Source organism: Lates calcarifer, linkage group LG2 (genome assembly GCF_001640805.2).
Source record: "Lates calcarifer isolate ASB-BC8 linkage group LG2, TLL_Latcal_v3, whole genome shotgun sequence".
Classification (NCBI taxonomy): domain Eukaryota; kingdom Metazoa; phylum Chordata; class Actinopteri; family Centropomidae; genus Lates; species Lates calcarifer.
In genome coordinates this window covers 14,869,548-14,880,926 of record NC_066834.1, presented here as the reverse complement: position 1 = coordinate 14,880,926, position 11,379 = coordinate 14,869,548, and the positions used below count along the sequence as shown (strand labels likewise).

The following is an 11,379-nucleotide window of genomic DNA, read 5'->3' as shown; positions in this document are numbered from 1 at the left end:
AACAATGAACAAGGCATTCAACTTAAAGTGCAAAAAACAGTCAGTCGTATTCCCTGTCATGTAGATAACCTTCGTCTGACAGTGTCTGCACATTGTTTTCTGTTTATCTGTCACCTTTCCCCCTCTCTCATTTTGTGACTTGGGGAAACTGAAATGCTTTGTCTCTCTCTCTCCCCTGCTCTATTCTCTCTCGCCCATCCAGGTCCACAGCAGTATTGCAACACTTTTGTTATCACGATATCTTGAAATTGACCATCCCTAGTGTTTGGTTATCGATTCTTACCTTTACCTGCAGATTGTCCTCCAGGTGGATGTTGTCTGAAGTCTGCTTCTGATTAACTGGAATTAAACCTGCAAACAACCACAGAACCAAAAGCTATTTAACAAAGATGCCTAAACATAACAATCATTAAGACTAGACTAAAAGAGGAAAAAAAAGTGCCGTCATGTTGGTTCTGATTTGCTTACTGACGAATAAGTGACACAGTTCTGTGTTTCTGACCAGCATGAAACATGTTTTAAATTTCCTGCTCCTAACTACCGGCTACAGTATTCTGTTAATGAAAGGCTGAATGACTGAATGAAGAATAAATGAATGAGGAACGTGGCTGAGGATTACATTCATTCACACTGTGAGTAACAGCCTTCCCCTGCTCTCTACACAGGCCTGGACATAAAACCATGATGCTGGCAGAAGATCTGAACCCTCATCACTGCCTGGGCTCCATGTCACCGTGAGCTTTCTGTTACTGTACTGTAGGAATGTGTGGATTAAGCCAAATCCAGCATGAACATCACAAGCCAATAGGCACTCAGCTGAAGACTGAGGAGGAGAAGGGAGAGGAGGAGGTGCAAACTCCTCCAACGCACCCTGCGGCTCTGAGCATTCGGGCCAACGCTGGCAGAGCTCATTATTAATGACTCTTGGCTGGAGAACTAAACACAGTGACACACCATTAACAAGCCAGGGAACATCTGCACTACAAGCGCCTCAGAGCCTCAAGTATTTTTATTACTGATCTATTAGTGATGCAGAGATTGTGTCAGGTCGAGCACTATCCACCCAGGAATGTAAATACTCCAGTTCACAGTCAGTGATAAGGAGATAACTCACAGTGTAAACGTTAAAAGTTATACAAGTTATACAAAAGTTATACAGTCAAACCTTAACGTAGACGACAAACCAGAACAGTCAGGCGACGATCCTTGGAGGAACATAGTGGCTGAGAAGGAGCATGAGCCTGTATGACTGAGTTCAGACCCAGAAGTCTCTCTGGCCATGTTTAGCCAGTGGCGGTCATGTGACCTTTTAGTCCGATCAGAGACCAGACGCACCGCTGCATTCTGGACCATCTGAAAGGGCTTCACTGTCTGTGAATGGAGGACCAGGTCTGCAGGTGGATTTCACACCATAGAGTCTAGGGCAGAGTGTAGTTTGACAGGTCCACAGTATCCAAGACCTGAGTGCTAGACCTGAGTCCACATTACAGTCTCTCTAATCAATCATGTTGTCTTGGTCTCAGGTCTGTGTGTCAATATGTCTAATGAGGAGACTCTACCTGATCTAATCATCATCACAGACATGTAGCTACAGTATATAGGGAGGAGAGGACTACAGCTATCCTCCCTGCCAACAGAGCCACTGTTGGCAGACAGCACGTATTAAAACAAAAAAAAAAGAAAAAAACACTGATAATTTGGACTGACTTTAGGATGTTTGGGGTCCATCTCTGATTTTAGGTCACATGAGACTTACAACACTTGTAGGAGCTTTTCTTGCCCTTCACGTAGCGAGTTGTCGACCTGTCTCCTCTGAGGCAGCAGCCATTTTCAGCTTCTGACACATATTTTTTGTTAGTGGCCGTATACACAGCCACTTTGACTTAAGCCACTTCTTGTTGGTGAGCATAACTGACTGTCACACAGGGACAACGATATGACATGATTAACCACTGGGTCAGAGGCAGGAGCTGGAAAAATAATCACAGCCTTTGGTTTGATAATCGCATTAGTTCAAATTGCAATTTCAGTTTGATAAACTGTTCAGCTCTTGCTCTGATTATCCTCAGGTCTATCCAGATCTTAAAGGATTTAAATTAGGAAATATCTAACCAACTGATGAATTAAATGGATTTGATTCTGACTCGACATTTAACATCAACTTTCTCGATGAGTTGTTTGATCAATAAAATCAGACTTCAAGAGGACGTCTTCAAATGTTTGTGTTGCTGACCAACACTACACACATTACAATAGAATAAAACTGAAAAACAGAAATCCACACAGTGAAGTGGGAACAAGCAAATATTTGTCATTTTTGTTTGAAAACTCACTCAAACAATAAACTGATTCTCTTTACGTTAAAAGGTTTAAATCAGGAACTATCTGATCAAACAGCATGAATCTGACAGTTTTTCACTGAGGCTTCAAGGTTGCTCAGTTCAAAAATCTGGACCGAGTGATTTATAAATAAAAGTCCGACAAACACTGCTGGTGATCTTTCAGCATCTTTTTCCTCAAAGCCATTTACTTCCCCCTCTGCATTAAAATGGCTCCCTGCCTCCTCTTTTCTCACTGTGAGTGTGAATATTTCTTCCTGCTGTTCTGTTGTGGTGCCCAGGACATTTAAAAAACTGCTCCAGTCTAGTTCTGAACCCTGGCCTGGGGGGGGGGGGCTCTGCACTGAATCCAAACCTTTGAGGTGTCCGCCAGGCCTCCCCAGAGGGCTCCTAAACCCGACACTTCAACCCGTCTGCAGCTTCAATGCTCCCAAACCGGGCTCCTTTCATATGACTGCTGAATATGCAGAGAGGAGGACGAGGGCAGAGGGTGAACCCAGGTCAGCTGACTTCAAGACTTCAAACTCACAATCTGATCCCAGTTAACTTTAATTTATACAGAGTCCAAAAATACATGAAGCCTCCTGAACTTATCAATACTGACCTTTCCTGTGCTTTGTTAGACATTTAAACTGTGCTCTGCGATGTCATTACAGTGGCTGAGAGAGCTCAATACTGTGATATTTAAGAAAAAACAGGGAAATAAATAGAAACATGTTCTGTAACAGTTCTGTTTTGGGATTTATGAAATTCAGTATTTCTGTATTTGAGAATATGTTCTTTAACTCGCTTTTTTAAATTCCTTCGCAGCTACAGCAGAAATGTTTGGTCAGTTCACGACTTAAAATTAAATGGTAACTACCATCTTCACCAATTTACTGCTTTGAGCTTTTTTTTAATCTGTTCTGTCCTTTTGTGGCGTGGTTTGAGAACCTGAATCTGGCCAATAAGAACAGGCCAGTAAAGTTATCAGGCTAAATCAAGTTCAGTTTCTTGATATTTTCAATCATCAGGTCATAAGGCCCACACCATACTGGACAGTACTGACCATACAGAGTTCAGACTCACAGGACTAGAAGACTCAAAGACTCTTTTGTTTGCACTGCGATCAAGAGGTTGAATTTGAACAGATGATGGTGCTAAGCTTTTTTTTCCACACTCCATAACTTGGATTCTTTTTCTTCACATGTAGTGAACTTGCAGTGTATTGCACTGTGTTGTTGTCCCTGTGTTCTGACCATCTATTGTCTTTTATGTTGTATTTATGATGCAATGAATGTGTTTCTAACACCTGACTACAACCAAATTTCCCTGTGGTTTAATAAAATTTGACTTGACTTCAGCTGTCTTGCCCATCGTAGGGCTGTACAATCGAATATTAATCACAATCACTGGCTTCCTGCAATTCAGTAAATATGATTGTCTGACACTGATTTTTAAAATGCCCCGCTCGTAGAAAACTCCACTGCATATCAAATCAAGTGCTTCCTAAACTAACAGCCACCACCGCTGCAGCAGCAATTCAGAGTAGAATAGTAAAAGCAGAGACCAGACGGACAAAACAAAAATCAAAATCTCTGGAGCAGAGGGTGAGGAGCTCGTCCCTCAAAACTGATCATTATTTGTTTTTTGGTACCACAAAGCAACACAGCTAACTTGTTCAGCTAACATCACTGGATCCTTGTCCTTGTCCAGCATTAACTCATCTAAACCATATCACCATATCCATCCAGCTCCCAAACACAATCAATGAATCAGGTCCTATAAACACTTAGTGAAAGCAGCTCTGTTGGTTTAATTAATGTATTTATATCTCGCTTCCAGGAGATGAACTGTGAATAAGGATCAGTCTGACATTTGCAGGAGTGTTACACAACATGGAGGTGAAAGCAGTGCTTCTCTCGCATGTCCTCTTATGTAATCTCACTGTATTTTATACGTGTGAACAAACACAGTATGTGAAATCTTCTGGACGTCCAGCGTGCAGTCACATGCAGTGATCCTCAGCCTCCCACTGGCTAAGTGGAGGGTGGTGATTATCCAGCTCAGCCTGCCTTGGTGGGCCAGTTTGTGTCTTGTTCTGTGTAATTACTGGTGCTGTGTGAGCTGGGGTGGGGGGTGCTGAGGCATCGACGGGATGACAACACATCTATAAAACACCACTTCTCTCTGCTCTGATGGAAAATTACTGCTCTGGGCTCAGACTGACAGGCAGAGCTCTCCGAGCGACAGCACAGCTCATCAGAGAAGAATGTGAGCAGGTTTTCCACCTCGGAGAACAATTTACATTCAGCCAATGAGGAGGAGGGCCGGGCCTGGAGCTAAGCCCTCATAGAATAGCTTCATTCTTGGCTGGCTGGTCCGAGGGCCAAAGAAAGACAAGGACCTCCCAACTGGGCAGACACATTCCCCTGTGGCTGATTACTGATAGATGACTATAAAAGAACAGGTTTGATTACAGTGGATTATGTTTCGTACGATTCATCAACAACACCTCACAGGGATTTTAGTTACAGAATTTAAGTTAAAAGAAATAAATAGCTACTCTCACAGCCTCTTTAGACGCATGTGTGTGTACTGAGTTTGACTTGATGGCTGTTCCTGCTGTTCAGACATAGAAGACCATCACACAAAACCATCACCAGGGCTGCCCTCTAAAAGTCGACAATTCAGGAGCAACAGTGTGTCAGGCTGTAAACTTTACAACTGAGTCTTAAAATGACTGAACCACAAAACTAACTGTGACGATGCTGTCAGCAGCCCAACAGGAGAGACACTCTGCGGTGCAGTAGGATTTAATAACTTAGCAACTATGAAGGCTTTCCTGTGAGCATTCATGTTTTTCCGACTTCTCAACTGCAGCATGGTCAACTCTGAGGTGACATCACTCCCAGCTCTGACCTCTGATGTAAATGGAGCACAGCATAAGATATGACCAAGACGGCAACTTAATGTCGCCAGTGTTTCCACAGTATACATTTTGTGCCAGCAGCCTGCTGCTGGAGAATAATTTCCACCACTGCAATGTCATGAGGTCGCAATTACACAATTCAGCAGAGGACTTTTAATCTGAAACAACAGTTACAGGAAATGGAGACAGTGGTGACAGCTGGCTAAAAGGAGAGAGAGAGAGAGAGAGAGAGAGAGAAAGTTAGATTTCACTTGCTAACATTAATTTAGATTTTTATTAACTACTGATTTTAACTCTACCAGGACAAATCCTGATGGGCGGCCAGAGATCATAAAACTTTTATCAGTCATTTCTCTTTACCATCTCTCTCTGCGTACCTGTCTTTCAGGGTGCGCAAAAAAAAGTCAGGTCTTTATCAATCCCTTCAGTCAAATCCACATTGACTCCCGTTCATCCCTTACTAAGAGTAAGAAAAGAAGCTCTGTGCTTAAAATGGCCTTGTCCTGTTGGACTACAGAGCAATGCTGAATCTCATATCTTCAGATTCCAAAATAAACTGATTTTAGTACGTTGTTAGTGCCATTGACAGAACGAAAATGTGGAGCTCAACCATAGGATCACAGCGCACACCAGACTTATCCTGAAGTTCATCTCAAGGTTCAGACACATTTTAGATTTAATAACATAATTATTAGCTTTGCAGACGAGCCGTCACTCACAGATTAACAACAACACTGCAGCACTTTACTAAACTCCAACCAACTCTGGTCGTGGGAACAAAATAACCCCACCGTCTGTTTCATTTCATTTTAGAGTAACGATGAGTTTCACTTGTTCCAACTCTGTTCTCCATCACTGCAGACACAATGTTAGTAACAGCACAACTGTTTCCCTCATTTACTCCAGAACAGACAAACCAACTTCTGCTCTTTCAAATTAAGTGTAATTACAGTAAATTACACTTTCACGTCATAATTCTTAAACGGGCAGAGGACTGTAACATGCTTAAAGAATAAATGCAGAAAAGCTGCTCTCTGTTGTTTTCTCCCTGTCAGACTGAGTTTAATCAGAACCAGTTAGTTCAGCTACCAGTTATGTTCCATGTTGAATTTAGTGGAGTAAAGAATCCATTTTGAATCGAGTCACGGCATCAAGAATCTGAATCGATTCTTGAGATTCCCGAGGATTTCCACTTGTTAAAAAGCGTTTCCACATTTAGACTGTTTGTTCCTGGGGGACGGTCATGTGACTGGACAGAAATAGACTTCAGTCCTCATGAAGAATGTTTCCATCACCGTCAGTGTCTTTTACTCAGCTACAGGTGAACTCTGCGATTTTATCACTGTGGATGTTCAGTGAAAACCTCAGCACTGAGCTGAGAGGATGTGATGGTGTCACACAGTCAGAGTGGAGCTTTATGTCTGAGCTTATATAACTTCAACAGTCTTCACAGTGTATCAACAAGTGACCAGGAGGAGGAGGAGGGAGCAGGAGGTGAAGGAGGACAGAGTGAGAGTTTTGAAAGAAAGAAGAGAAGCTGAATCAGAGGGTGTGTCCTCCTCATTATGTTTCCTCAGTGTGCTGTTTACAGTTGACCTCCTGTCTGACACAACCAACCATTAGCCTCTGATTTACACCCACAAGACCAGGTGAAGCTGCCGGCTACACAAACTATTACATCCATTTAGCTGCTGAGTAGAAACAAAGAGAGGCAGCTCAGAGTGACCCGGCTGACCTGCAGCACTTAAACATCAATCTCCTGCCATCCTCACCGAGGGGAGAGTCTTTGTTCCTCTGGTCTGAGACGCCGGGTCAAGTCCAGACCTGCAGCTCCAGTCCTGCAGGGGAGAGGAACACAGGTTGGTCACTTTTTAAAAGTTTGGGAAAAAGACTGAAGTCCTGATGGAGGGAGTTCCATATTTCAGTGTCTGACACAGCAGAAACCAGCCCCCCCACCCCCGACTGCTGAGGTGCTGGTATGTGCTTTCACTGAGGCTCAGTTCTGACTGAGGGCAAGGCCATGATTCAGAGGATCAACTCTGAGGAACAACAACAGCTGAGGGGGTTAGAGGAGCCACAGATCTGAGAACAGTTGTTGTTAAAACAGATGTGTCACTCTCTGTATCTGCAAGACAGGTGGGGTTTCCATTACTTCCAAACATCCACCTCCTCAGAATATAAAGAAACCGAGGCAACTTCCACTAAATTCAACAGCAGAGTGAGTTTACCATCCACCTTCCTCTGACCCAGACAGGTTAACACAGACAGAGCCTTCACTGCAAACACTGGAGGAGAAGGTAAATCTCAGATGACAGCCAGACTCTGAAAGATCACACGATGGTGTAAAATGCTGGTTAATAACAACATGGTGTGAACTGCACCGACAACAGTCTTCAGACTGAGATCTGGACAGCAGTGTCTGATACAGTTTAACAGGCTTTAGTAAAGGCCTCACCTGTTCTGTTTGGATTTCAACAGGTACAGTCATATCAACATGGAAAGTAATGACATGATTATACAAGAGTCACAGGATTTAGAGGAAATAATAAAAAATAAAATGGGACACAAGACAGCCATCTGTCACGCTACGTTTGGAAAAGTGTGGATTTTTTTTTTTTTTTTTTTTTTTTTTTTAAACTTCCACCAGTATCACTGAGAAAGGAAACTGCCACCAACTTTAAAACAAGAGGAGTGCACTGATAGTGGACATTGTAGGGTGCTATCTCTGTTCACAAACTTTACAAACACACAGAGGAGCAACATTTATCAGTGTTACAATAAACCATGAGGGGAAAAAACATTATTCTGAGGGCTGATTGATAAGGTGGTGTCCTGAGGTAGACAGAGATGAGTTAAACAGCTCTTGTTACCTGCACATACAGTTTAACTCTGAGTGATTCTGCAGAAAGTTTGAAGTGAATAAGTTTTGTGTTTTTTCTGTGCCAGGTCATTAAAAAATGAAAGTCAGTTCTGTCTGAGAAAATGGTGCTCATGGGCTGAACATGGATCTGAACTCGCCCAACACCCATCCTGTTCACCTGATGTGGCCTCTCAGACTACTACCTTTTCCCCAAGATGAAGGAGGCTGACTTTTAATTTTTAACCACCTGAAACAGAAAAACCACAAAAGTTATCAGCCACAGCTCAGCACGTTTATTGTTAATTTACCAAATGCATGAGGAAATGGAACAGCTTCATCATATTGCTGTTTGTGGTGATGTTTAAGGTGACTGTATAGATCTGTGGTGTTACCCATCTGCGCTGCTACTGCGGCAAAACACTGATAGAATAGAATGTCTTTATTGCCATTGCACTGAAAACACAATGAAAATAACAGATGATGAAAGCTCAGGTAAAAAATATCTGATTTAAAGCAAGTGCAATTCAACACACAGACACATGGACAGCCTCAGTGTGTTATCACAGATTCTTCATTCATTCATGACTAACTCTGTGCTCTCTTCCTACAGTATGTGTACAGTCCAGAACATGCTGCTACACAACTGTTACACAACACACATAGCTGCAGGGGAAACGCATAAACAAAATCAGAGACAGTTTTACTGGAGGAGCTGAAAGTCACACCTCCAGGACATAATACTTTGTGTTAGTCAGAGGGAGGGGTGGAGGGAAATTATGTTGTACTGCTGAATAGAACACAAAACACAATAACTAATAACAGGAGCGAGTGACTCCTGGAAGGAAAAGTTACTTTAGGTTGGAGGAATTTCATCTGGCAAAGAGAGGAACTGTTACACAAACTGATCACATGACACCACAGACTCAAAATGTGATGCCATGTCTCAATTTGTGTACTTTCATAATCACACCCGCTAGTTTGAGTGCGAAGTGTGTGAGTGTGGAATGATGGACACTTCTCACCCTGAATGGACGCCATCTTGGCTACGCAGCAGAGGAGTGACCAGTGTCTTTTTAAACTTGTGAAAATGGCAGCAGAGGAAGGAGGACACATCTTCAGTGCCAATCCCAGCACCCAGAAATCATTTTAAAGTCAAGTGAGCCAAGCAGCCAGAGGATATTTTGACAGGCAACAATTGTGGGGCCTCAATCTACTGTGCCACACCTGATCTGATAAGAGGCCTGGATCAGGTCCTGCCTCTGCCTTTGATTGCTGCATCACGTTGATCTGCATGTGACATTTCCTGAAGCTGACTGTGCATTTATTATTTGAGAGTACACCTGTTTGCCGATTATAGTTTTCATTTGCCTTTAATTAACTGTCAACCAACTACTGAGGTGGAAATCCTTAACAAATTATTGAACGTCTTTCCTCTGGTCTTCATGTTTTAACTGATGTGCCAGTGCAGAGGCTGTTTGGATAACCAGCTACAACAAGTCAATTTTCTACATATCCTCAGAGACTCATCTTATCATCAGGATGAAAAATATTCAGCCGATTCCACAAAGAAAACTATTATAAACTTATTTGTACTTCTGTTTCCGATCAACGTAGCTGGAAATTAAGTATGTTCTTGTGCAGTTTTTATGATACCAAAAAAAACATAAAATTACTTATTTTGGAAGAAAAGCAGAGTCATTACCATCAGTCTAAATAAAATATCTGCTAATGAAGCTTTTCAATTGGATAAATGTGAAAAGACTTGTTGGTAAAACCACGAACTGATATAGAACTAGTGTTTCTTTGCTTAATAACACTACTTTTAATACCATTATTTGATTGTTTCAAAAAACATGACATTATTAGACTGAGATGATCTTGTTCTGGATTGAGTTCACATATTAAGCTAGGACATAAAAACAAGCAGCAACGTAAGGATGAGCTTTCTTCTGAATCTGGTGTTGGTTTTCAAGAGTGCATCTATTACTGCATTACTACTGTATAAGAATATTAACCTATATCTTGATGTCCATTTATTATTTCGCTTATTATTCAAGCACAAATGCCAAATAAACATTTGCTGCTTCACTTTATCTTATATCCGAGTAAACTGAATTTCTCTGGAGGTTGAATCGTTAGTCGATCAAAATCAAGGTTTTAGAAACTTATGATTAAATATATTAATCATAAATAATTAATCAGAGATATAAGTAGCTGAAGTATTTAAATAGGTGCTGCCATAGCTTCTGTAGGACAAACCAACCCAGCAACATTTCAGTTGTTTCTGTTGAAAACACCAGTGATAATCCCAAATAGCTAACTCTGGGGCTAGTTATTGATTACTGATTACTGACCAATCCTCTGCTGTATTCTGGCTGAAATCGGGATCACTAACTGCTAATGGCTCAGTAAACACAGAAAACACAGGTAGACCTCACCTGACTAAACCGTTAAACCGCCAAAACCCTTAAACCCAAGGATTAACAAACAGCAGCCATGTTGGATTCGCTAACGTTGAACGTTGCTAACATGCTAAATAGCTTCAGCATCCCTGGTTACAGTAGCCTCTCTGCCTTACATCACACACGTAAACATGCTAACCAGTTACCTGAGCGTTCGACACGTTTAGTTGCTAACAGCTAAATAGCTGACAGTACCTGAGAAGACAGCATGCTAAGCTAACAAGTGTGTGTACTGACTCACCGCTGTACCTGGCGCTCCTCCGTCCTGCTGTAACAACGGTTCCTCACAGAACCCGACATTAAGTAATCTTTACGGTTCGTTTCACCAGCTGTGACTCCGGTTTACCAGTTGTTACACGGTCTACGGTTTCCGTGGCGTCACGCTGTGTAGTGGGTGGTGTAAGGTTCAGGGTCAATGTGGGTCAGCTGAGGGAGGTCAGAGGTCAGAGGTCATGGTGAAAACTATGCATCTTGTCCTCTTAGTTGTTTTCTGGTTTGATTTCTTTTTAATACCTTACTCTTTTAAATCTAATCTTTTTTAGTATTTTATTTTTCTACTATTCATATTTTTTTTATTGGTGAGTACCATGTAGTTATTAATCACTGAATGTCCTTCCATTTTATTTCTGGTTTAATTTATTCAAACACATCTCGTTTTTGTTTTTTTTTTGTTTTTTTTAAAAAGTATTTTATGATCTTTTTTCACACTACATTTTTGTACATTTGTATCTGGTGTTTACACATTGAAAATTTGTGAGATTTATGACAGTGTTTCCTCAGTTTGTTTTTATTGACTTTACTAAAATT

The 11,379-nt window shown here is 41.6% G+C and overlaps 1 long non-coding RNA gene across 1 annotated transcript; it reads right to left on the bottom strand.

Moving 5' to 3' along the window:
- Nucleotides 1-287: 287 nt before the first annotated feature.
- Nucleotides 288-11,014, bottom strand: LOC108894281 (uncharacterized). The gene is made up of 3 exons (XR_001962795.2): nt 10,814-11,014; nt 7,023-7,088; nt 288-351 (listed from the first exon to the last, which is right to left on the bottom strand). It is a non-coding gene; the product is annotated as an uncharacterized LOC108894281 (long non-coding RNA).
- Nucleotides 11,015-11,379: the final 365 nt, after the last annotated feature.